Below are 25,799 nucleotides of genomic sequence, written 5' to 3'. Positions count from 1 at the left end.
AGGATGAAATTGCTATCAAACAGTCTTTGTGATCATGTGAATAGACTATCTTTGCAGTATAAAGAAATCATAATATGATTTTGTCAATAGCAAAAGGTTTTATGGACTTCCAAGCACAGATCTGCAAAAGAAAAAATTTGCCCAGCTATGAAACAAATTATACTGGCACTTAAGTCAAGTTTAACTCAGGTTTGCAGGCAACTCTTTATTTTGATTATTTTAAGACAATTCAATAGACTTCAAAACGTGAAAAAACATAGAGCAGTTTTTGTTTAAAATAAGAAAAGGTGCTATAAGTCAGGATACACTGATTTATGCCACTGCAATAAAGTCTAGAGTCTCATGACTTTAAACATAATGAAATTCTATTTGTTGGTTTTATCACAGATCAGTGCTGGTCAAGTGGCTCTTCAGTATTCTGTCTTGCAAGTAGGAAATAACCCAGAGCTATTCCCCTTCCATCATGCGGAGAATTCTTGACTCCCAGAAACACAGAATCAAGGGAAAGAGATTTTTCCGGATGTATTAAGGATCTGTCCTAGAAGAGGTTCCATCACTTGCAGCCACCATCCAGTGACTTCCATAACTTAACCAAGTTAAAGAAGTACATGGGTGAGTGTATGCATGAAATGAGGACCACAACTACCAAGTCTCATCATCATCTTTTATGCATTCTGTATTGTTGTTAGGGAGGAATCAAAAAACAGATTAGCTTTTGGATCTTTAAAGACTCCAACAGATTGATCTCTAACTTGAGCTTTTGGAAGATCAAAATATGTAAATTATTTTTGCCTCTGTTATTACCTCCAGAGAATTAAAAATGAGCCATAATGACACCTAACTATTGCACTCAGTCTTCTTCTGAAATAGTATCCTTGCATTTCTTCACTAGAAAATTTATAAACAACACTTTCATATTGTGTGAAAAAATAAGATCTCTTGCAGGAATTCCAAATTTAAAAAAATATTCTTGTTTTTCACTACAAAATGTATAATATTTCCTCTAAGATGGGAATAAGCAGATTTTACTGTGACTTATTCTTTTAAATATAATTTTCAGTTTCAATATTGCTTGTTGAGGTGAGAAAGAAAAATGTTCTTTCTTTTATTGAGTGTTAGAAAAATTGAGTCTCCTAAATCAGGCTTGATTTTGAATAATTGAAAGGATAAAATAAATCCATCTGACCTTGAAGCTGGTGGCAGTCTCTTTGAATGCACTAAGATACATTCAATTTCCCTTCAGATCCAAAGACTATTTAGTTACAGTGAATGGCATATAAATAAAAATCAAATTGAAATCAAACTAAATTGAAAACTTTATAGAATTCTAATGTTCAGTAGCTATAGGCAAAGAACAGAAGAATTATTTACTGGAACAGAATACAGCATGAGTATTACAAGTTTGCAACTGTAGTAGTAAAAAGATGAATGTTAACATGATTACTCAAAAGTAAAAAAAAAAAAGAAAAGAAACCTGTGTTGAGACATAATAGCTTAAAACACTGCCTATGATATTGACATCCCTTGTGAGCACTGGTTTGAGTTCAAGATACTGTACTACCAATCTAACTCGCTTTTAATGTGTCATGAAAAGCAGTGGAGATAACCTAAACATGTTTATTACCCTGCCACCCATGTGGAGATCTGCAAGTAGCCCTGGCTTCTGGTTCCGGCCTTACCCAGCCCTGGCCTCTGCAGCCAAATGGAACGTGAAACTGTGGGTTGATGGTTCCCCATTCTATGTCTCCCTCTTTCTGGAATCCTGTCTTTCAAACAAATAAATAAACCTTAAAAATTAAATTAAATGGATAGAATGAAACAATCTTATAACAGACTATTTCAAACTAAAATACTGCAAAATATATGAATTATAAGATTAGGAGAGAGAAGTGATAATGATAAATTCAGGTAAACAGAGGATATTGTAATAAGGAATATAAACCTAAGCATACTGTTGGAATTTCAACAGTGTTTAAATCTGTCTATCTCTAAAAGATGAGAAGAACAAAGAGGGACACCACACATTACTCTGCTGTTTATGTTTATATATATAATTTATATATAACATTTAGTATAAAAAGAAAAGCTTTGCAATTATAGCATCACAAATTACACCACAACATCATACGCACACTCTCTTGGATGGATTCAAATATGGCCACAAAATGACTGCATTCTAAATTCATCTCAAATATTTTAAAAGGTAGATTGCCCAAGCTTATTTAGCACACATTAATCATTTCTAAAAATGTGTAGATTAAAATTATGTACTTCTACGTATGTATTTGAAGGCGAGAGAAAGAGAAGACGAGAGAGACCAGCTGACTGACCTCCTATCTGTTGGTTCTCCGCTTAACAACCTGCAGCATTCAGCATTGCTCCTGAATGAATGAAGCCAGGAACTTAGAATTCATTCTGGGTCTCCTGTTTCACTGGTGAATACTCAGGAATTTGAACTCTCTCAACCTTTACTGCTGCCTCCCGAATGGACATTAACAGAAAGCTTGTATTAGAAGCAAAGCCGGAACTTGTACAATGGTCCTTTAATTTGAATTTAGGCATCTTAAGTACTGCATTAACATCTGTCCCCAAACAAAACTATCTCCTACCAGTGTTACTGCACCTTTGATGAAAGAAAGTTCAGTATCTATTTATCAATCTATCTGTATATATGTATATATTTATATATATATAAAATGCATATATATTGGCATGCCATTTCACTTTTAAATACTTTTGATTAATTTTAGGTACTTCGTTATGTATCAAAATCTACCCATTTTAAGCTTGCCCATTCTTGAATGAATTGCTGACAAAATAATAAGATGTGAATTATGGATGATTAAAATATTAGAAATTCAAGTTATAGAAATATGTTAAGTTCTGATAAAATGCATCTATACAAATTATATGACTTTGTTAACAATTCACTAAATCCCATTTAACCACTACAAATGAGCACCAAGGGAGGCATCCATTTTATCATCTAGTGGAATAACTCTCTCCTGTTAACAATAATGGCCTTATTATTAAAGTGTACTATGATCCGTGAAGAAGTGCCAACAGCTTATCTTAATTCAATAGAAAATTACTTCTATTGCTACTTAAAGGATAAACAAAATTAAGAAAGGACTAATCTAAATTCCTATACCATTGGAAATAAATGGTTGTTTAAGGAAGATTTATTCTACTAGGCAGCGCTTTATAAGCACTTCCTATAATATCAAAGTTTCATAGTCTTTTACTGAAAATTCATACTCTTTGTTTTCTTGTAATTTTTGCTCTTATTTATTTTCTAGCTTGTGCTAAGGACATTTTCAATCAAATATATCTGTTGTACTATGTGTGATATCTGCATATAAAAATTGAAACAAATACCAAACAATAAAATTGGCATAAGTTTTTAAACATTTTAAGTATAAAATTGAAAAATGCTTATTTGAGCATTATTTTTTAAATTTATGCATATTCATAAATAAACTCAACAATTTGTGTTTTGTCAATATTTGAGAGAGATTGTTACCAGAGTGTATATGTGCCTATAGCGGACACTGCCTATCCAATAACCAAGCAGAACAAGGCTATTCTTACTGAAGCCTTCTCTAGATCAGAAAGTTAGCTTCCAAACACACACAGCTTACACGCCCTAGCTCCTCTGACTGATTCAGCTAAGAAGGCTTGATTCATCTTTCAAGAGCAGGGCATAGCTAGACAGGAACACAGCATTTATGACATAAAATTCCTATCATTAAAGTTTGCTCATCTGGATTGTAAATTTTACCCTCATATTTCCAAAAACAATATTTTCTTAAATAATTTTTCTGAAACGTATTTTGTGAGGTGAGCAAGAATGTGCATTAATAAGCATACTTTCTCTTTCTCAAAAATAAAAGGATCTAGGGAGATGGCAACTACGGACAGGTAAATTTGGAGCTCTGCAATATATTCATAAAGTATATACAGATAGAAACAAAATACAAACAGATGATCACTTATCCTAGAAATTTAAAAAAGGGTTTGAGAATACAGGCTATTGTTTTACAGGAAATTTCATTGCAGTGTCCAGGACTTTTACCGCCCAAGTGGGGTTATACAGCATATATGGTGCTTCCATTACAGCATTTTCAGCGTTCCTGGGTCTGCATGGCCTCTTTTTTTTTTATATGGATGGGGATTTGATGAGAGAAAAACAAGAACCTCTACTCCGATGCATTCTAAGACACAAACAAAAACCAACTTTTTAAAGAAGTTCTTCTGTTTGGAATGCCTGTGATGTGATTTATTTGCTTGTATTGGGCATTCTTCTGAAAATGGCACTCAAATGTAACCTGCGATGGGCTGGAAGGAGCTGTTGAAACTAATTCTGTTACACAGCATCACTAGGAATGAAAAGATGCCTTATTTGCAAGTCAGGTTGACCGTAAAATGATAGGTTGAATATAATTTAGCCTAATAACTTTGTGTGCCATGAGCCTAAGCATGAATGTTTAGTAAATTCAAAAAGGTTGTCCTATGGAATTTAGGTAAACTATCATGACAGCAATTAATAGAGAAAGGGTAGAGGATTTTTAACCAATATGTCCAAAATAATCTACGTTTATTGTTTCTTGTTTTATTGTGTATTAAGCATTGTTTCATCAAATGTCTATTCCTTTATTGAAAAGTCATTTATCAGTACCCTTACTGCACGTTCTGTGTGCACCTTTTTCTGATCTTGGTTTCCAGTAATGGTATACTGCTTATGATGCATAGGACTGTACATCTTAAGTTCTAATCTTGTCCTCCTCTTTGCTGCTGGGAATGATGTTGCTTTAGTTTTTTTGTTTTTTTGTTTTTTGTTTTTTTTTAAATTCATTGGTAGACAAGAGACACACAGAAACCAGCTTGAACATAGAATACCCCTTGAGATACATCCCCCATTATCCCATTAAGCTTTCTATTAGGAGAAATACATTAGGAATATTATTATCGCATTTATTTGTTCATGTAGTCATTAAGGCAAAATGAAAATATGGCAAGAGTTTTATAGTCTTCCCTGTTACCACTTATGAAGAGTTTACCTAGAAAGCTTCCTTAAGTGATTGGAGAGTGCACTGAACATCAAACTTTACACTAAAATGCATGAAGCTGTAAGTTACACATGCGACTGCAACATGCCAGAGGACCAGATTGAAAATAGATCATCAGTTTCAAGTCAGTCGTGTAAACTGGGCTAGTCAGTCATGTGATGGTTCGTGGTTTGAAAACTAGCAAATAAGTATCATGTGGCCTTCATCAAGAGTCTCCAAAACCGGGCGGGGTTGAAGAAATAGCAAAACACAGACAACACCACACACAGATATGGAAATTTTCATCTGATACAGTTAGTTGTGCCTGGAATCCTAGAAATGTGAGTAGGAGAAAAATGTTTTGCCAGCTTTACTTTTTATCTTTTGAAAACAGAGGAAAAAGAGAGAAAAGAGAGACAGAAATAGAGAAATCTCGTCTTCCCTTTGCTGATCATCCCCCAAGTACTCATGCCACTAGGGCTGGGCCAGATCAAAACCATAATCAAGAACATAATCCATATTTCCCATCTGGGTGGCACAAAATCCAACCATGTGAAAAATCACCACTGCTTCCCAGTGACTAAGCTGAGACTGGAAGAAAGAGTTGTGATTCAAACTCAGGTACTCTAAACTATGGAACTTTGATAGTCTAAAAATCTTCTTAACCACTAGGCCAAAGGCCTCCATCTATTTTTTTTTTTAAGATTTATTTTTTTTTATTTTTATTACAAAGTCAGATATACTGAGAGGAGGAGAGATAGAGAGGAAGTGGAGCTGCTGGGATTAGAACCAGCGGCCATATGGGATCAAGGCGAGGACCTTAGCCACCAGGCCACACTGCCAAGCCCCATCTATTTTTAAAATTAGGTTTATTTAAAAATGAGGAGATCACAGATATACATGGAGACATATTTTTGGGTGGGGTGGTTCAGGAGAGGAAGGGTGGAAGAGAAGGAAATATTTCTATGCTGCATCCTGTGTCTGCAGGAACAGATTGCTCTTCCAAGTTGCCAGGGTTTTTTTGTTTTAAGATTTATTTATTTATTTATTTGTATATTTATTTCTTTACTTACTTACTGGAAAAGTGGATATACAGAGAGGAGGAGAGACAGAGAGGAAGATCTTACATCCAATAGTTCATTCCCCAAGTGACCGCAATGGCTGGAGCTTAGCCAATCTGAAGCCAGGAGCCAGGAGCTCTTCTGGGTCTCCCAGGTGGGTGCAGGATTCCAAGGATTTGGGGCCGTCCTCAACTGCTGTCCCAGGCCACAAGCAGGGAGCTGTATGGGAAGCAGGGCCACTGGGATTAGAATCGATGACCAAACGGGATCCTGGTGCGTTCGAAGAAAGGACTTTAACCACTACGCTATCGTGCTGGGCCCCAAGTTGCCAGTGTTTTTACAATCCTGGGAAGGTAAGTAATTTTATGACTGTGCCCCAGGTTCCTGGTAATGGATTATATGAAAGGGGCAATTCGACTGATGGAAAGGAAGATGCAATTTGCAAAGAGCAGAGTGATTGTTACTGCAACAACCATAGCATGAAAAGAGTTGGGGATGGCGTAATGTGCAACTGAGAGCATAAAATATGAGAATCATACAAGATAATTCCATGAGAGCAGGTGGCCAGAAAGAAACCCCCTTCTCTGGGGAAGGAGATCAACCTAGAAGGCTCACTACCTCAATGTTTTACTGAGCTGCTTGGTGAGTCAAATTATAGGTGTTGATGTGGCACAAGCAGTGATAGCTACATTGCATATAGATGCTAACCAGCCAATGCTTGATGAACAGGAAGCAACAGCGTGATCCATATACAGAAATCAGTACTTCTCGAGACAGTGCATGACTGTCTGAAGGCCATCTTGAAGCACACATTCCTTTGGCGTCGGAGTTTTGTTCAGCAGCAGACCTTTGCCGGCAGTCCTCAACCTTGGTCTTATACTTGTCCATCCGTGGACGGTTGCCCACAGAGTTTGACCCCAGTCTCCAGCAGCATCAGTTTGTGAGCTCAAGACACAGTCTGTCCTGCTGTTCTTTATCAGATCACCCTATTATTGCTTATAATCTGCTGTGGCAATTGTTGCTCATAACCATAAGCTGGTGATGTACCCGGCCCATCTCAACCTCTCTCGCTACCGCCTCCCCCCCACCGTGATTTCCAACCCTTAATTCTATGGCTGACAAAGTGTGCAGGCTCCTCACTTGTGTGATCAGTTCCTGTTGACTAGGGGCAGAAGGTTTCTCTATTCCAGGTTCGGAACTCTCCTTCCCTCTCCTCTGATCGATCCCCCTCATGAGCAGAACTTCCATTCAGCATCAATGACTAAGTTGCCTGCATTTTCATCATCATTCTGAGATGTTGTTGGCTTCTTTGCATAGGTGTCAACATCATAGGTAGTTTAATTATGCCAGATCATCCACCCACTGGTTCCAGTCCCAGAAATCAGAGATCCTTATGCCACCACGAGATGAAAGGACATGCCACTTGCTGATATGAAAAAAAAAATGTTGTATTTCCTCCTGCTGCAGTCATGCCCATGGAGCCACAGCATGCTGACTCTTTAGGCCCATGGCAGCCAGCCTGTCTTGTACATTGGCAGGGGCACTTTCCTGGCCCCTGGGAAAGCCAATGTTTGCAGCTCTGCCCACATCAAAATGCCTCAGTGTCCCCACAACCCCTAGCTCAAGGGCCTCAGCAAGAAGAAGGCAGCGATCATAACTCCCTTACCAATCCCCTGCAGATTTAATGTTAAAATTTCTGCCTCTTGCTCTGCAAAATTTTCTAAATAAATAAATTAATTAACTAGTTAAATTAATTAATTAACTAGTTAATTAATTAATTTAGTTAGTTAGTTAGTTATTAATTTATTTAGTTAATTAATTAATTTTCTAAAAATAATGATTTGGCTGTTTTTCCCTGCTCAAGTACTCATGATAAGCTTAATAACGTGAACATTTTTGTAATATCTCAGATGTTTGCTCTACATTTCCAAAAATAACTTTGATCAATATTGCCTGAAAGAATTTGATCATTTTCAAATATTCCTGAAATTTTCTGAAAAGAAGATTTTGTAGATTCTTATACCTATCTACATAATGGGACATTATAACAAATATAATTTTTTCTTTTTATTGTAGGGTTAATCTATGTCTTAGGCATCTAGTTGACATTCAGAGTGTTCAACACTTTCCTGAGTCTCCTAGACTCATTTTGGGATATTTTTAAGAAATAACCTGCTTAGAAAAACTTTCATTTGAATAATAAAATTTAGCATTCTGCATTCAAACCAAAAGGAAGTCTTTGATTCACAAATATGAAATATATTTTGCAAAACATGTCCTGCTTGATATAAAATAGAAAGCATTTAGATAATATAAGAATATTCCTTAAGTATACATGTTCAGCTGTAAGAGTAAGAATTTAATTATAATTCTGGTTCATTCTAGAATTTCATTTCTGAGACAAAAAGAGGCATTTCTAGTTATTTTGAATTCTTGAATCATATCCAATTATGTTCACTTACCACTGAAAGGTTTGTTTGCCACAGTAAATTCTCATTAATTTTGCCACCATTCTAATGTCCTCCCATCCTGCTTCCTACAGGAACACAGAGCGATGCAGACTCTACCAGATGGGGCTGCTTCTTTAATGGCCTGTTGAAGGATGGGAATCACTCCCCTCCCTCTAGGATCTGAGCAATCTGCTGCTCTAGGCACTCGACATTCTGACAGCAAAGGAAGCGAGAAGCCAAGATCCAAATTACTTACCTAGTATAAATCACATACCTGGAAAGCTGGCACTAAAATGCCTGCTGAGCTATTGAGTCAGCTGTCGGAAAATAGTGATATTGCTGGAAATATTAGTGCTTAACTTTTTTATTGCAGCTGTCTGTACGAATTTCTGCAGAAATAAAGACTGTATGGGAATCTTTCCATTATCCAGTTCCATTTACCAATCCACCTACACAGGGAGAAAGCCACATTACAGACTGCAAAGCCTTGCTTGTCTGTTGACCAAGTAATAATACCAGGCAAGCCCTACACTATGAGCATTGACTTCTGGTTTGGCTATTACAAAGCACAATTCTGTAACATCGGTATAGCAGTCATGCCTGGAAAAATTAGTATGTCTTACCAAATACCACTGATAATTTTCAAATGCATCTGATCTGCTAGGAAATATTTTGTGGGTTTGTAGATGAACCAAAGGTAACAGAATCATCATTTCATTAAATAATGTAACAGTGGATTATGACTGTTCCAATTGTCATAGCAGTAGATGTCTCCCAAGATTATGGGTACTCATAATCCATATTAGAGCAGAATCAATGGGTCTTCAAAAAGTTCATGAAAAATGCATATTGAGTAAAAATGTGTATGGATTTCATTCTTCTATACCAAATAGTTTATATTTTCTTGTGAGCTTTTTAAGATTTTCATGTATTTCTCCTTCTTATGAATTAAGAACCTATTATACAAAAAGAAAGTATCTGAGTCATTCCTGTGGGGAGCCATGCAGTTGGGTTGGATGGTATGGGTCTGTGATGAGCACTGCTCCTCAGTTAGCAAGGCTGCGAGGAGTTTCTGGCTGCATGGCAAGGCCCGGCAGAATGTCTCTGGTCACCTCATTGCTGCCTCACCCCATTGTATGGACACTCAATCACCTCTATGATGTTTCATAGAATTCTCCTGAGGGTGTTGTTGTTTTTCTGCAAATGGTAGATGATTCTTGTAACTAGTATAACACCTCAAACTAATAAATCATGTTATGATAAAAACATCTTTAGCGACGTAAGGCAATGACACACAGCTAAAAGCATCCAATAGTACAGTTGAGCCCACAATATCTACAAACATCCTGTTATGTGTCCACCTTTGTCCTGAAGCTTGCCCTAATATACGTAATGTTTTCCTTAAGAAATGGCTTGATAATATCTTAGAACACATGGCAATCATGGAGGTACAAAGAGTTTGTTTACCATGCACCTCAAACTGTTACAACACATGGTATGACGCATTTTGATTTCTCACCACAGAAAGGAGAAAGTATATGGGGCATCTTCTAAAGGGAAACAAATGTGAACCCCCCACACCCCAATGGCTTAAAATCTTAAACTTATACTGGCACTCATATTTAAGGAAAGAAAACAGTTTATAAAGATAAAAGGAAAATTTTTGTAAAGGCCCTCTGTTTGTAGATTGGCTGAGTTGCCTTGATCCCTTTCACTGCCCTTTAACAAAAGAACAAAAAACAATTGAATAGGCACTAGGTGAAGGTGACGGTAATTAATGCATGATTGATTATAAGATTTAAGAAAGAATCTATGTTATATGCTGTTATAAATTCCTTTCATTTATGATCTTTTCTTTTAATTCTGTACTCATGATATTTTAAGTATTATTAGTTTATGTTTAGTGAAAACTGATTTTGGATATAAGTAAACCACTAGTCACTATGTAACCCCATGTGCTGCCAACTGTGGAGTTCCTGGCTTCTACCAGGTCACTGCAGGTTTGAATGAGTAATAGCTTGCTGAAAATATTTTCTCTGAAGCAAAATAATATTAGTGTTTTATTTTTTTAGGATTGATTTTGTAATCATTCTTTTATAATGAAGTAAAAATGAAACAATTGGATGTTGTGCAAAAGCTTGTGATGATTTGTGTATAAATAAAGAAGGCAACTTTGCTGAGTTGTCCATTATGAGCATCATGCCACGGTAGTCCATGCCTCTCGCTTTTTCTTATCATCTTGCCAATTCACACATCCTTCGCAAGCTCCCCAGTCAGCCGGAGCAGGTCTCCGGTACATTCCTTTGATTTTTTTGGAAATTATTAACATTAAATAATTATTACTAACAATCACAACTGAAAACTCATATTTCCAGTTTCTAAGTACATTTCTCAAAGAACAGTTGCAAAGGTGTTCAATTTTTCTCTGCAGATCTTTTGTTATTATAACATATAGCAATAAATTTAACTGTTAAAATTTTACAGATTTAAAATCTCTCTCTCTATATATATGTATATATATACATACACACACATTGCTGTAGAACTCAAGATTTGAGCTCTAAATTAGCTTCTATCTGGTGATTAATCTTATTTTACTACTTCCACTAAAGAAGATTACATCTATGTCTGAGAGTCAACAGATTTAAAAAAACACTTTTCAGACTTTGAAATAAATTTAGAATGTAGAAACCTTTGCTCAACTATTTTAGACTATATTTTCCTTTTTTAAAACCATTTCTTTTAAACGTGCAAGACAAACACGTTCAAAGTAGTACCACCAATTCTTATGCACCACATATCCCTTTCCCTCTATTAACATCTCATGTCAGTATATTCGTTAGAACAAACAAATCACACCCAGCTTCCACCCTTCAGCTCCATTTCCCCCTCCACCACTCCAAGCATTTAGAAATCAATATTTTGCATTCAGATTTTCATTCCTTGTTTCACTGATTAACTAAGCAAAAGGATCCCAATTCTAACAATTTTGCTGCAAATGAAAAAAACTCATTCTTTTGCATGACATAAGTATATGTATGTTTGTGTATATGTGTGTGCATGTATCTGTGCACACACATTCATATATATATATGAATATATATGAATATATATATAAATATATATATAAAACAATATATATATATAAAACAATAATATATATATAAAACAATTTCTTTATCCATTCATCTGTTGGTGGATACCTTGGTTGACTTCCATTAGTTGGTTATTGTAAACTTCGTCGCTACATGGTATTCTTTTGATACAATGAATTTGTATCTTTGGGGGTTATATTCAGCAGTGAGATTGATGGATCATGTGGCAGGTCTATTCCAAGTTTTACAGAGATTGCCATACTCTTTCCCACAGTGATTGAACTAATGATCACTTATCAATTATCATGTATGAGCCATCAACAGTTCATACATGTTACCTACCTCCCCATCCTCACCCACATTTGTTGTCCTTTGGCTTTTGGATAGCAGCCATTCTGGTGAGGATGAGGTAATATCTCATTGTGGTTTCAATTTGCACTTCCATAACAGTTTGTGGTAGTGATCATCTTCTTGTATAAAGGCCATTCATGTTCCCCTATTAGGGACTGCATTCTCAGCCTCCTTGCCCATTCCTTAACTAAAATGTTTTTGTCGGGCTTTGAATTATTGATGCAAGCTGAATATTAACATTTTGTTGGATAAAGAGCTACTTCCCTTGATTTTGGGAATTATTGAGATTCTGCTGGGCACTCCTCAGAATATCCACTTGGGCCTGGCACGATAGCGTAGTGGTTAAAGTTCTTGCCTTACACGCGCCAGGATCCCATATGGTTGCCGGGTCTAATCCTGGCAGCCCTGCTTCCCATCCAGCTCCCTGCTGTGACCTGGGAAAGCAGTCGAGGTCAGCCCAAAGCCTTGGGACCCTGCTCCCATGTAGGAAACCTGGAAGATCTCCTGGCTCCTGGCTTTGGATTGGTGCATCACTGGCCGTTGCGGTCACTTGGGGAGTGAACCATCGGACAAAAGATCTTCCTCTCTGTCTCTCCTATCTGTATAAATAAATAAATAAATAAATAAATCCAATAAAAATAAATAAATCTTAAAAAAAGACTATCCACTTGATTTGCAAACTTATTTCCACCCACAGCCAGCACGACCCTTTGTGATGTCATGAAATCTATTCTCAGCTTCAAAGATCCACTTGTGAATATATCTGGGGGCCATTATCAAGTCTTCCCAGAGATGACTACATATATACAGACATGCTTAGCTTGTGAAAATATAGACATGCTATTCTGGCGGTGATACTGATTGTCTTTGTCTGAATTGTTGAAAAGCACAATGTGGCCTAGTTATGGGGTAAAGGATTTCAAAATTAAATCTGTGTTTTGTTTAAGTCTATATCATGATCTTATTTTCTGGTGATGCGATTAGATTTACCACCCATCAACAATAGACCTAGAAAAAAACATACATACCCACTTAAAATGTCTGCCTTTTCTTAGTGCAAATCAATGTTAATTTCATTTTAGGAGTTTATCCAGAACAAAAATGGGAAAAGAATACAGCTTTTCCCATTATTATTTTTTTTGACCTTAGCAAAACCCCAGGGAGAAAGAAGACTATATTTTATGTAGTCATGACATCTAGTAAAGGAGACTGTAAGTCTGTCATTGCTCCAAGCAGAACAAAAAGCTTACATTTTAGCTGTTCTTCCATTACAGGACACAACTGTTTCAAGATGAGCACAAAGTAATGTATAATAAAAGTAAGATTTATCACAAACTTTGAAAATTCAAATACTTAGAATATATTACGTGGCTTTCTCTATCTGGTTATGCCTGGAATATGTTCACACACCCAGAGGACAGCTTTACCTGGAGAACAGTAAGCCACAAATCTCATTCTACACCTATGACCGATAGCAACTTATGCTTTACTGCTAGAGCACTTTGACAGCTGGCTGATCCTTTTTTATTGTCGTTTTACTTTTCATTTTTAATGAACTCTCAGAAAGTTTGTGTTTACAGGTTACACTGTGATGTGTTACTATTAATACTAAGTATGAGTGACTAAATAAAGATGATCCCCTTATTCAACACCTCATATAGCTACCATATTTTGTGTCACAAGCACTTTACATCTGTTCCTTTAACAATTTTGAGATGCTTATTACATTAACTATTGTTACATTGCCACATAACAGGTCAAAAAACCATTTCCTTCTTTCTAATTGAAAGCTATTGTCCCACCTTCTGAAATATAATTTTTGACATTTCTTTTGAAATTGAAGAGAAATGTCTAAGGAACTACAACTAAGCACATAATAATTAAACATTAGCTGCTATGGAGAATCTACAAGTCATGAATGTTGAAAAAGTGTTACAGAACAAAATAGGGAGGCGACTCACAGCCAAACTGGACTTAAAATTAGAAAAATAAATCTGAGAGCTGACCAGCACTCAGACGAAGCACATGGCAGAGCCAGTCCCTCAGCAGGCTGGGCCTTTTATGACTTTAGGGTCTTTAGGGTCTTGATACCTTCTGAGGGATGGGGAATTGGGAGAAATGGGGAAGTGGGTGGGGCTAACATAACTTTTCAACGGTCCATTCAAATTTGATAAGTTTTGTCACCTGAGGAGGAAGGAAATGCAGAACACTTTTATATGGTATGAGGTGTATCATTCCTCATTAGAGGGTTGCTTTGGAAAATGTAACTGCTTCACAGAGAAATCTGTGGAACTCACATGTCAAGAACACGAAGAGCCACTTCTTTCTTATTGCAGGGAACCGTATCAACTTGAGAGTGGTGGGTTCAGTGAGGTAGACTTACATAAGGGGATGTAGCTAGTTTTAATGAAATGGAGAGTACTCAAGGGGAATGCCCCTTGGGCTTTGCAGCAGTAGAGGTGATTAATAACATGCTATAGGGTCCCTTTCATTTAGGCTTAGGGCTGCCTCATTTTGTTTAAGATGGGCCCGGGCATCAGGTTGGAGACTAAAAATACAATGGAAAGGTAGGGTTTGGTTACACGTTTATCCGCATTAGTGCATAAATGAGAGCATATTTCACTTAAAAGTGATAGAATATTTCACTGAGAAGTGATAGGATATTCTTAAATGTACGAAAATGTGGGCAGTGGGGTAGGGAAAGTTAAGTGAGAGGAGAGGTCTTCATAGAATATGTTTAATGGGCCAAGAATTAACAGCCTGTAGGGAAGAAGCTAATCCTTAGCAGGCATACAGGAAGGAGTTTTGCCTAGTCTAGGTGGACTTGGGTGCAGAGTTCAATTGAAGACTGTTTTAAAATTCCAATTATTCACTCTACTTGTCCTGAAGAAAGGGAGTGAGGAGGAACTTGGAAATGTCATGTTATATGCAGAGAGGTGACAGAATCTGAGAGGTAAATTCTGATCCATCATCTGACTGAATAGAAAATCTTGGAGTAATATCCAAATCTTGGAGTGATATCATTTAATAATACAGTAGAGATGGTGGAATTCCTTTTATTAGTAGTAGGGTATACTTCCAATCATCCTGAAAAAAAAGTTTACCATGGTCAGATGTTCACTTAACTGGAGGAATATGATTGAAGCCGATATGCCAGTCCTCTACTGGGAGGGATCCATAACTTGGGGAAAGGAGTGGGAGTAATCTAACGTTAGAAGTGAGGTTGGCAGCTTGGCAGCTGCTACATGTTTGAGTTATGTTACTCAGAGTTTTTCTTATGGTTGGTGTCAGATATATGTGTGATTTTTTTTCAGGGGAGAGTGTGAACACAGCCCCCCACTACCACAAATTATGCAGTGGAGTTTCCCACATTTGGGGAAGTTGCAGGGGTCAGCACATCTCAAGTGCAATGGATGAGCCTCACCCTGGGAGCACTGCCTGCCTGATCATGATATCTCCCCTGCCAGGTAAGCATTGTATGTGTGAGTTTAGGAAGCAAAGAAGAGCTTGGATTTTGGTGATATTTAAAATGGAGACTCTTTAGAAGAGTAGTTTGGGGAAAAGAGGAAAGTATTACTTTGTTGAGTGGAAACCACAAAGAGTCCTCGTGCCAGACCTTTTGTTGTTGAAGTTGAGCAACTTCTGATTCTGAGTATGCAGCAATGTTTCCCCACTTTCCTGCTTTAGTTGTCCCATCAGCCCAGTCCTTAGCTTCTGTTAAGTACTGCTTTTTTTTTTTTTTCTTTTCAGTGGTTCTTACAGTGACTAATGGCAACTTTGGTTAGCAGCTGAGCAGCATCAGGAAGGCTGTTAACCAGGTTGCCATTTATAATGCAGTTTCTTCAAGCTGCCAGAAAGCACCTTTCTTGATGTATCTGGAGTTTGGAGTAGATGGTGGGGTAATCATATTAGGAGTTGGAGTATATATGGACCATTTGTAGCTGTGCTTGGGTCAAGGCTCAAATCAAGGCCCACAGTTTGGTTTGCTGAGAGTTACAACCTACAGGAAAATGCTTAACTATGATTCTCTGGAGGGGAAAGGAGGAGTTACCATTTCAGCATCCTTCAGTCATCACATATCCAACAGAAAAAGGTGAGCAGGGGGAGGCTGTCAACATTGAACCAATCAGGGGACTGAGAAATGCAGCTGTCCACATAATGTTGAAAGGCAGTCAGAGAGGAAATCTAGGAAATTAAGACAGGAATGAGGTTTGGTGGAGTCTGACAGGACAGTAGGAAGAGCAGCAACGGAGTTGAGGGAGGCACAGCAATGGAAACTAACAATGGGGTATGGAAGGGTGTAGTTTGCACATGAGAGGGTAACCCAGACTGAAGATCCCAGTGGCTAAGGAGGCCTTATAACCTCAGGACTTGGGCTGTCCTCTGCTGTTTTCCCAGGCTTCAGGGAGAGACCTGAATAGGAAGTAGAATAGCCTGGACACAAACTGGTGCCCATATGTGATGCTGGCACCACAGGTAGAAGGATTAACTTATTGAGCCACGTAGCTGGTCCCAGGGTTTCAAATGTCCTTACCATATCAAGTTTGAGGTTATTTTGGGCCATCCTCAACTGCTTTCCCCAGGCCACAAGCTGGGAGCTGAATGGGAAGTGGAACAATCAGGATACTACTGGCACCCTGATGGGATTCCAGTACATTCAAGGCGAGGACTTTACCTACTGCAACAGTCCAGCTCTGCTGTTTTGTTGTTGTTGTTGTTGTTATTTTGCTTTGTTTTAATTTAAATAAATAAGTAAATAGAATCTCCAAATATCATACTAACACTCAAATATGCACTTACATTAATTTAAAAACGTGAATGGGGATGTGAATGACTATATGATCAGTGAAATCCTGTTTTGATTTAGCAGCCTTTCTGGGAGGCTGCCAGTGGAAAATCGCCAATCAACCAGAAGAAGCTCTTAGTCCACTGAGCTTACCTTTCTATGTATTTCACTGCTTTTCCTTTGACTGTCTTACAGACATTTTGTCTCTTAACAACTGCCTAAGCTTTGATAATAATACAAGACTTGTGCCATTTTGCAGGTGGATATATGACATAGTCGTGGCCGTAACATGAGCACTTATCAAGCACTTGTTATATTTCATCCAAAGAAAACATGAATACTTACAGACTATTTTCATTTTAAGATTTGCCCCCTTAAAATTTCTGGTTTCCAGTTGTAAGTCATGTTTATTTTTGTACTATTAAAATATTTTAACCACTATAAAATAAACATATTTGAATATATACTATATATCATATAATTTATTGATCCTGAGAACAATGAAAGGAAAAGAACATTTTTACTTATTATTTCATGATTTAACATTTTTATCTATTGTTTAACATTTCATTATTTAAAATTATCTTCCCTACAAGCACAAAAGACAGTAATGTATGCAACAGATCATTCCACAGAATAAGTGACATTAAACTGCCTGAGTGTAGACACTAAACCTGACAGATGACCCTCTAGTTGGCATGTCAATGGTCCCTGTCAGTGCTCATGAGTTCAAGTCCCGACTCTGCTTCTGACATCAGTTTCCTGTGCTGCTGCTGCATGTCCTGGGAGGCAGCAGCTCAGGCATTGGCTCCATCCTGCCAGGTGGAAAGTCTGGATTGCTTTTCCAGCTCCCAGCTTTGGTTTGCCCCATTCCCAGCCCCAGGTGTTCAAGAAATTTGGAGAGTGAGCCAATGCATGGAAACTCTATTGATCTAATGCTCTTCCTCTGTTTTTCTTCCTTTCAAATAAATACATTATAGAGATTTAAATTTTACTTGACGAAGTACAAATTTTTGCAAGTAGGGTTGGCATTGTAGTACAGCAGCTTACACTGTGGCGTGCGATGTCAGCATCCCATTTCAGAGTGCCAGTTCAAATCCCAGCTATTCCACTACTGATCCAGCCACTGATGGACCAAGTAGCTGAGCACCTGCTAACCTTGTGGGAAGCCAGAACAATTTCTGACACCATGTTTTGTGTGACCAACCTAGATGAGGCTATTGAAGCCCTTTTGGGAGTGAGCCAGCAGTCTGAAAATCTCACTTTCTTTCTCCAACTCTTCTTATCTCTCCCTCTTTCTCTCTTGCTTTCCCTTTCATTAAATCTTAAAGATAACTAAATGTTTTTTTTTAAATTTGAAGTTTGAGAAAAATCACATCAGGTAATATTAAATGTAATATGATTTAGGTTTGGCATGGTAGCCTAGCAGCTAAAGTTCTCACCCTGAGCGATACAGGATTCTATATGGGTGCCAGTTCTAATCCTGGAGTTTCTGCTTCCCATCTAGCTCTCTGCTTGTGGCCCGGTGGGAACTGTTGAGGATGGCCCAAAACCTTGGGACCCTGAACCTTTGTGGGACCCTGAACCTTTTTGGCTCCTGGCTCTTGGCTTCTGATTGGCTCAGCTCCAGCCATTGCTGCCTCTTGGGGTGTGAATCATCGGACGGAAGATCTTCCTCTCTGTTTCTTCTCCTCTCTGTGTATCATTGTAATAAAATAAATAAATCTTTAAAAAGTAATAATACCAATAAATAATACCCACAATATCAACAACAACAACAAAACACTTGGCATTAATCAAGGAGTTTTTAGAGTTGCATTGTCAAGATTTACATCCCAGATTTACAGCCTACTACTTAAGTGACATCAAGCAGTTCTGTGGGTTTGGGGATAGTGATTATAAAATAGGGCCCAGCGCGATGAGGCAATGACTAAATCCTTGCCTGGTAAGTGCTAGGCTCCCATATGGACACCAGTTTGTGTCCTCGCTGCTCCACTTCCCATTCAGCTCCATGCTTGTGGCCTGGGAAAGCATTAGAAGATGGCCCAAAGCCTTGGGGCTCTGAACTGACATGGGAGACCCAGAAGAAGCTCCTGCTCCCTGGCTTCAGACCAGCTCAGCTCCGGTCATTGAGATACATGGATTTAAGATCTTTCTTTCTATTTTTCTTTCTCTCTGTAAATCTACTTTTCCTTTAAAAGTACATGTATCTTTGAAAAACATAAAAATAAATTTCCAATAGCCTATGTAGTCTGTGATAATTATAAAATTATGGGCAATACTTATGAGTGAGTGTCTCATAGTGTTTGTTTAAAACAATGTTAATCATTATCAAGGACTATGGTTAATACAAGTTGTTACCTTTACATTCTCCTAAATTCCAACTCCTACTCTATTTGGTTCTCCTTCTGTTCTTTCTAGTGAGTCTTTGTACCAATGTATTATACTTCAATTTGATTATACAAAAACTTTCATTTTAAAAACCACATGTAGAAACCAAATTGTGTTTAATGTAGATATAGATCTTATATATCCAGCATGCATGAGAATAAAGATCCACATCTGGATGAATGCTTCAATTTCCACTTTCATGGTTAGAGATGGGTTTGATTTGAAACACAATCTTTTTCATTGCGCTGCTTAGTTTCTAAAAACAACTACTTTTCAAACCTAGCATAAGCCATAATTTTTAAGCCACATTTGTTTGCCCCCCAGTTCAGATATTGCAAAAGTTATTTGGCTTTCCTGAGCTATTTTAGAACAAAGTCATTACTGTAAACAATATTGCATTATAGGACAGCCAATTCATATTTTCAGGAAATTGCCTTAATATCACAAGTTGTCTTGGTTCTGTGCAGTTTGCAAACAAATAAAAAGAACATAGAAGGACTTAGACATAACACCTTGTCTTACCTATTTTAACAAGAGCAGATTTCAGCCTGCTTCTGCTGGATCCATTTTTCAGGTGATAGGATATATTTTTCATAAGACAGTGATCTCTCTAATTCCTATTCACATACCAAATTCATATCACATAAGTCTGTTGAAAATTACCAAAGAAAGATCATTCTGAAAATTGCTATTGGTTATTATTTTATGTCCACATATATAATTGCAACACAGATTAAATAGGTTTTTGGCTGTCCTTTAATAAGGATAAAAGTCACAACAATTATATCTTGACATATAGGGGCGCAGATGTAAAATAATAAAGAATATTTTTACAACAATATTTATTTGATTACTTTTCAACCGTTTATGAGTATTTGATAATTTGGTGCTTTAAGTTTTCCATTTTTTATGTTTATTGCTTATTTAATGTTCCAAACTCAAGGTCACAAATATTTTCTATCATATTTTCTTCTGGATGATATTATCTCTAAGTACTTATTAACAGCTGATTTATTAATTTCTGGTTTATATTTAAGTTCAAGGTAAGTCAAGGGTCAAGGCTCATATTTAGAGATGAATATCTAATATCATCTCACACATTTAATTAAATTATTAATCTTTCCACTCATAGGTCTCAAAAGATAAATGGATCACAAAAAACAACTTGATTACATTTTTTATTAAAATATCAAATTAATACAATTCACAGCTAAAGCATACAAATCTTAAACATATCCCCTGAGAATTTTTTACACATGAATACAATCCTGTTTACACATAAAAACATTCTGTTTCTCACATGACAAAATATCATCAATAATCAGAAACTTCCCTCTTATTGTCCACTCCATATTTTTCTAATGTGAACTACCCTTCTAACATTTTTCATCATTAATTATTTTGGTCTGTTAACAAATCTTTATTTTTAGAAAATAAATCAGAGAAGTGACTTGCTTTTTAAAATAAAGAAATACATAACAAAATAACTAAAAATCATACTTTAGAGCACCAGTCAGAATCCACACTGCCCCCACATCTCATACGGCTTCCTGTTAAATATGACAGGGAATGAAGAGGAAAATGGCCTGAGTATGTGAGCCTCTGCCATCCTTGTGAGAAACCAATTTCTGGTTCCAGACCTGGCAAGGGTGGCCATGTGGACAGTGTAGTCGCAGATCTATCTCCTTGCTAAAACGCTCCCAAGCAGCAGATGGAGGCTCAAGTCCTTAAGCTTCTGTCACCTACACAAAAGACCCAGATAAAATGGCTGACTGCCTGCTTCAGTCTGACCCAGGCGCAGTTGTTTTTTCCCATCTGGAAAGTGAGTTAACAACGAAAACTTTTCTCTGTAACCCTGACCTTGATATAAATACCTATTAGAGGAAAAGGAATGCTCATGATCCTTTAAGATTTTGTCACTAAGTGAAATCGAAAGAGAACAAAGCTTGGTTTTAAAATTAGCATTTGTTCTTGTGTAGTTATCATTCCATTAACATTGAGTAAACTGTTTTTTAAATCTCATTTTTCTTCTTCATAAAATGAGACAATACAATTTCTCCTACTTTATTCACAGAGAGAGTGGGATTTCAGTAGCCACAAAGGCAAAAGCATTTTTATCAATACCAACCCAACAAATTCTTTTTTTTTTTGCCTTTCTTTTTTTTTTTTTAATCTATTTTATTGTATTGTTGTTGACAATCTACATAGTTAATTACAGTTAAAGGAAAAAGAAGAAAAAAAGAAAAAAAAAGGTTCAGGGGGATAGGGAAGTGGGTAATGCTATTATGTCCATATTGTTTCCATCATGTATCTGAGGTAAAGGGGGATATTGAAGGAGAAGCCCCACCCGGTTTCCCGCCCACCCCAAGTCCCGGATGTGGGGCATGCTCGGAGATATGTGCTCAAGTGGTGTTAATAGTTCTCCAGTTATGAATCGCTGCCAGTTTCGCTCGATGAGGTCGTCCACTGATAGATATGGTCCATTATAAAGTTTCCGTTTGCCCCATATTTCGCTGCCAACATATGGCTGAGATGAATGATTAGCTCAGTTGGTTAGAGCGTGGTGCTAACCCAACAAATTCTTGACAAAGTATATAGTAACTAAAGTATTTAATACCCAGATCTCAAAAAATAATACAATCCCTCACCTTGCAGTCATTTACTAGAAAGGTGGTGTGAAGGAAGAGACTGTCTTTGTTCATCACATGAGACACAGTCATGTTCTACAGAAGTTAGGTGCCAAGATGGAACCCTGTGGGAGGGAGAAAGAAACGTACATTCCAAAACAGCGTTAAGAAAAGGAGTGTAAAGTTATTATAAACATATTGTCATAAAACCAATTAGAGCACTAAAAGGTGTTATTTATCATAACTTTTCTCTGCACATATAATAAAATATACTTTTTTATGGAATCAGATGAGTTGTATAATTTTTTTCTCTCACCTTTTGAATCCATTGTGTCTACATTTACCATTATGTACTTTATCTTTGTTGGTTATAAAAAGTATATCCATTTATTTGAAAGAAAGAATTAAAAGTAGACAGATAGGCAGTACTTCAGACATCTGATGACTTCTACTTCTACCAGGAACCTCTAGAACCCCCCTACTCCTGCAGTTACTCAACAACGCCCCCTTTCAGCTCAAAGAAGCTCGAGCAGTCGTCGTCCCTTTATCCCTGTTCACTCCTCTGTTTAGAAATGTGAGGAGTTAAATAGGATGATAGGTAGTCAGGGTCTCTGGTTCCTGGTGAAGTTACCCTGTCTATGCTGACCATTCAGGAGTAATGAAGAATCGAGTACAAGAAGTCCTGGCTAAGAGAAAACCAACTCAAGCCAGCTTTTCAATAAGGACTCTTAATAACTCTTCCCTCCATTCCCAGCCACTGAAATGTAAAAATTTTTTTTTAATCAAACCATTAACCAGTTTCTTTTGCAGGACTAGAAGCATCCCTCCATCTCCCATTCTTCCCACCAGGCTGCAACCACTGCCAAGAGAAAACAGCTCCTAGAAGCCATAGAGAGCAATGCCCCTCTTCCTTTATATATAACAAAAGGGAGGAATGTAAGGAGTTATTCCAATACCCGGTGCCATTCCTTCTTCCTCACAGCTCATGAAGTTCGCACCGGTCCAGCCGTCCACCAATCAGATGTAACCTGGCATTCCACCTGAGAATCCCACCCCAATCTTCCAGCCCCCTCCCCAACTCCGCCCACTCGCCAATCATCCCTAGGCATTCACCTGCAGGCACCAATCCCCTGGGGGCCTACCCTCAATCCCTCCCAATCCCCACCCCCTACACATGGCCGACAAAAAGGCCTCCCAGGTGCGGCTTGCTCTCTTATCCCTCCCGCTCTTACCCCTCTCTTATCCCTCCTTCTCTGGCCTCTCTCTCTCTTCTCTCTCTTCTCTCTCTTCTCTCTCTTGCTTTTCTTTGCTCTCCCGTTTTCCTCCGGCCTCCCTTCCTCCCTCCCCTTCCCCTTCCCTTCCACCCTAAGATAAAAAGAAATAAATAAAATAAAATAAAATAAAATAAAATAAAATAAAATAAAATAAAATAAAATAAAATAAAAATAAAAGTAGACAGATAAAAACAGAGACAGAGAGAAGCAGAGATCTTCACTGGTTCATCTCCCATCCCTCACTCCCAAAAGTCTCAAAGACGTCTGTGACCAGGCCAAAGTTAGGAGACAGAAATTTCTTCTGGGTCTCACACAGAGCACCAGCAGATGGTTAGATAAAATGGAGCTACTGGGGCACAAACCGATATTCCACTTACGGTGTCTGCACCACAACAATAGCACTAGTTCATATTATTTTTATAGAAGTTAATTTTTCTTTTTTCCCTTTGTTTTCTTATTTTCTTTTTCCTTTGGCATGGGCAAGTTGCCAAAATATTATTGAACACCTTCTTATGATATTTGTGTATGTATAACATTTTCCTGCAACTGCACAGTTTACTTCATTTTTCAATGTGTGTTCCTTTATGTTTATGTCATAGAGTAGCTTCCTTGCAATTCACACATGTAGAAATTGAAATTGTTTTTTGGCCCCAAAGGTACCTTTTAAAGTGACTATTGCATAAACACTTGAAAATGTTGCAGATTTTTTGTTGGATAAACTTTTCTTTAAAAGGCAGTTGGGTTCTCTTGGGTAATAATGTTGTTCACATCTTCTAGAGTCTATTTTTTTGCACTTGCTCTGTCAATTACAGAGAGAAAGAAATGCTGTAGTCTCCAACACTAATTATGGAAATGGCTGTTTCTCCTTTCGGGTCTGTCAGTTTTGTTTCATGGACTTTGAAGCTATTTTTTCATGCATACTACTTAGGGTTGCTATGATGAGTTAATCCTTTTATCTTTATAAAATGACTTTTTATCCCTGATTAGTTTCTTCTTCCTAATGTGATTTTGACCCTAATGCAAATAATTCAGGGCCCTTATGTTTAATGCTTTTATAGTACAGTTTCTTCCATCTTTTTATTGTTAACTTATTGTTTATGTGTTTTTATTTAAATTGCATTTTCCCATTCTCTTACTGATTAGTTTTATCCACATTCTCAATGCTGTATAAATTTGCCTGGTTTTCTATTTGTGTACACTGAGAAAACAAATCCAGTGTCATTGTTCCCTTGTGGCTGAAATATATATATTCTTACCTTCTGATTATTGTGTATTTGGCATTTGGCTATTCTACCACCAAAACAGGACACATTTCTAGTCTCTTGCAATAACACATTGAATAACCATTCATTGAATAACAATTTCATTCTGTTTATGATACTGAGTGAAATGAGTAAGGCCTATATATTAATAAAATTTATCATCAAGGTGAATTTGTAAATACCTCAAGGGACTAAAATACTAAAATATCCATACATATATAAGCTTGAAAATGTGAGCCAAAGTTTATGTGAAAAATCTAAGCCTTTCAATAATGGCAAACAGGCAAAAGAAGCAGAATGCATGTTAAATATAATTGTACATATGTCTAACACTGAATTGTGAATTCATAATGAAAAAATATAAGCAACCAATTTTAAACAAAAAATCTCAAGCACATAGTTAAATGCTAAATTTAATTTATTTTATCACATTCACATGTGTAAAATAAAGTCTCAGCTATAACAAGAATTGCATAAAACATACTAAAATATTTTGGCAATTCTATTACACATTATGGTTTAATTGCTTTTAAAGGTTTATTTTATTTTTTGTTGGAAAGGCAGATATACAGAGGGGAGAAGAGACAGAGAGGAAGATCTATTTGCTGAATCACTCACCAAGTGGCCACAGTGGCCAGAACTGAGTCAATCCAATGCTAGGAGCCATGAGCTTCTTCCCGCTCTCCCACACAGGTGCAGGTTCCCACGGCTTTGAAACATCCTCAACTGCTTCTCCAGGCCTCAAGTAGGGAGCTGGATAGAAACAGGGCAGCTAGGACATGATTCAATGCCTACATGGGATCCTGGCACGTGCAAAGTGAGGACTCTAGTCACTAAGCTACTGTGCTGAGCTCCTGCTTTAAATGTTTTTATATCAGCAAAATGATATATCAAATTTCAGTTGAGTATGCCACTATAGTTGTAATAATATTAACATTGAGCTAGCTGATATTTTTTAAAAAATTAATTATATGATACAATTTCATAGATTCTGGGATTTCCCTTACCCACATCTAAATTCCCTCCCCCTAACTAATTTCTTCCATATTATCAGAATACTATAGACCTATATGAGCTCTCATAAGTTCTGCATTTTGCTATGTATGTGTATTCTGACATTCTGGATACAGACAATGGCAGATAGTCCAGCATCTTATTACTAAAATATATCTAACAGTTTCATTGGGAGTCCATCTTTGATTTGGAAATAGAGATGCATACTGCTTTGTATCTTCACAACCTGATGTGAAAATCTCTTTTGCACAGTTAGTTTACATTGCCATAAATGAAAAGCTATAAAACAAACTCAATTTTAAGAATAAAGTTTTAAAAAATTTAAAATACCATGGAGTTAAATAACATGCTATTGAATAACCAATGTGTTGATGAGGAAATGAAAAATAAATGAAAACCTTCTTGGGGAAAATGAGGCTGCGATGTGATCTCTTACTTAT

The 25,799-nt window shown here is 37.1% G+C and overlaps 1 non-coding gene across 1 annotated transcript; it reads right to left on the bottom strand.

Moving 5' to 3' along the window:
- Positions 1 to 15,316: 15,316 nt before the first annotated feature.
- Positions 15,317 to 15,480, bottom strand: LOC118758989 (U1 spliceosomal RNA). Its single transcript, XR_004995917.2, has one exon. It is a non-coding gene; the product is annotated as a U1 spliceosomal RNA (small nuclear RNA).
- Between the last annotated feature and the right edge of the window lie 10,319 nt (positions 15,481 to 25,799).

Source organism: Ochotona princeps, chromosome 3, assembly GCF_030435755.1.
Source record: "Ochotona princeps isolate mOchPri1 chromosome 3, mOchPri1.hap1, whole genome shotgun sequence".
Lineage (NCBI taxonomy): Eukaryota > Metazoa > Chordata > Mammalia > Lagomorpha > Ochotonidae > Ochotona > Ochotona princeps.
This window is presented reverse-complemented; position numbering and strand designations above follow the sequence as displayed.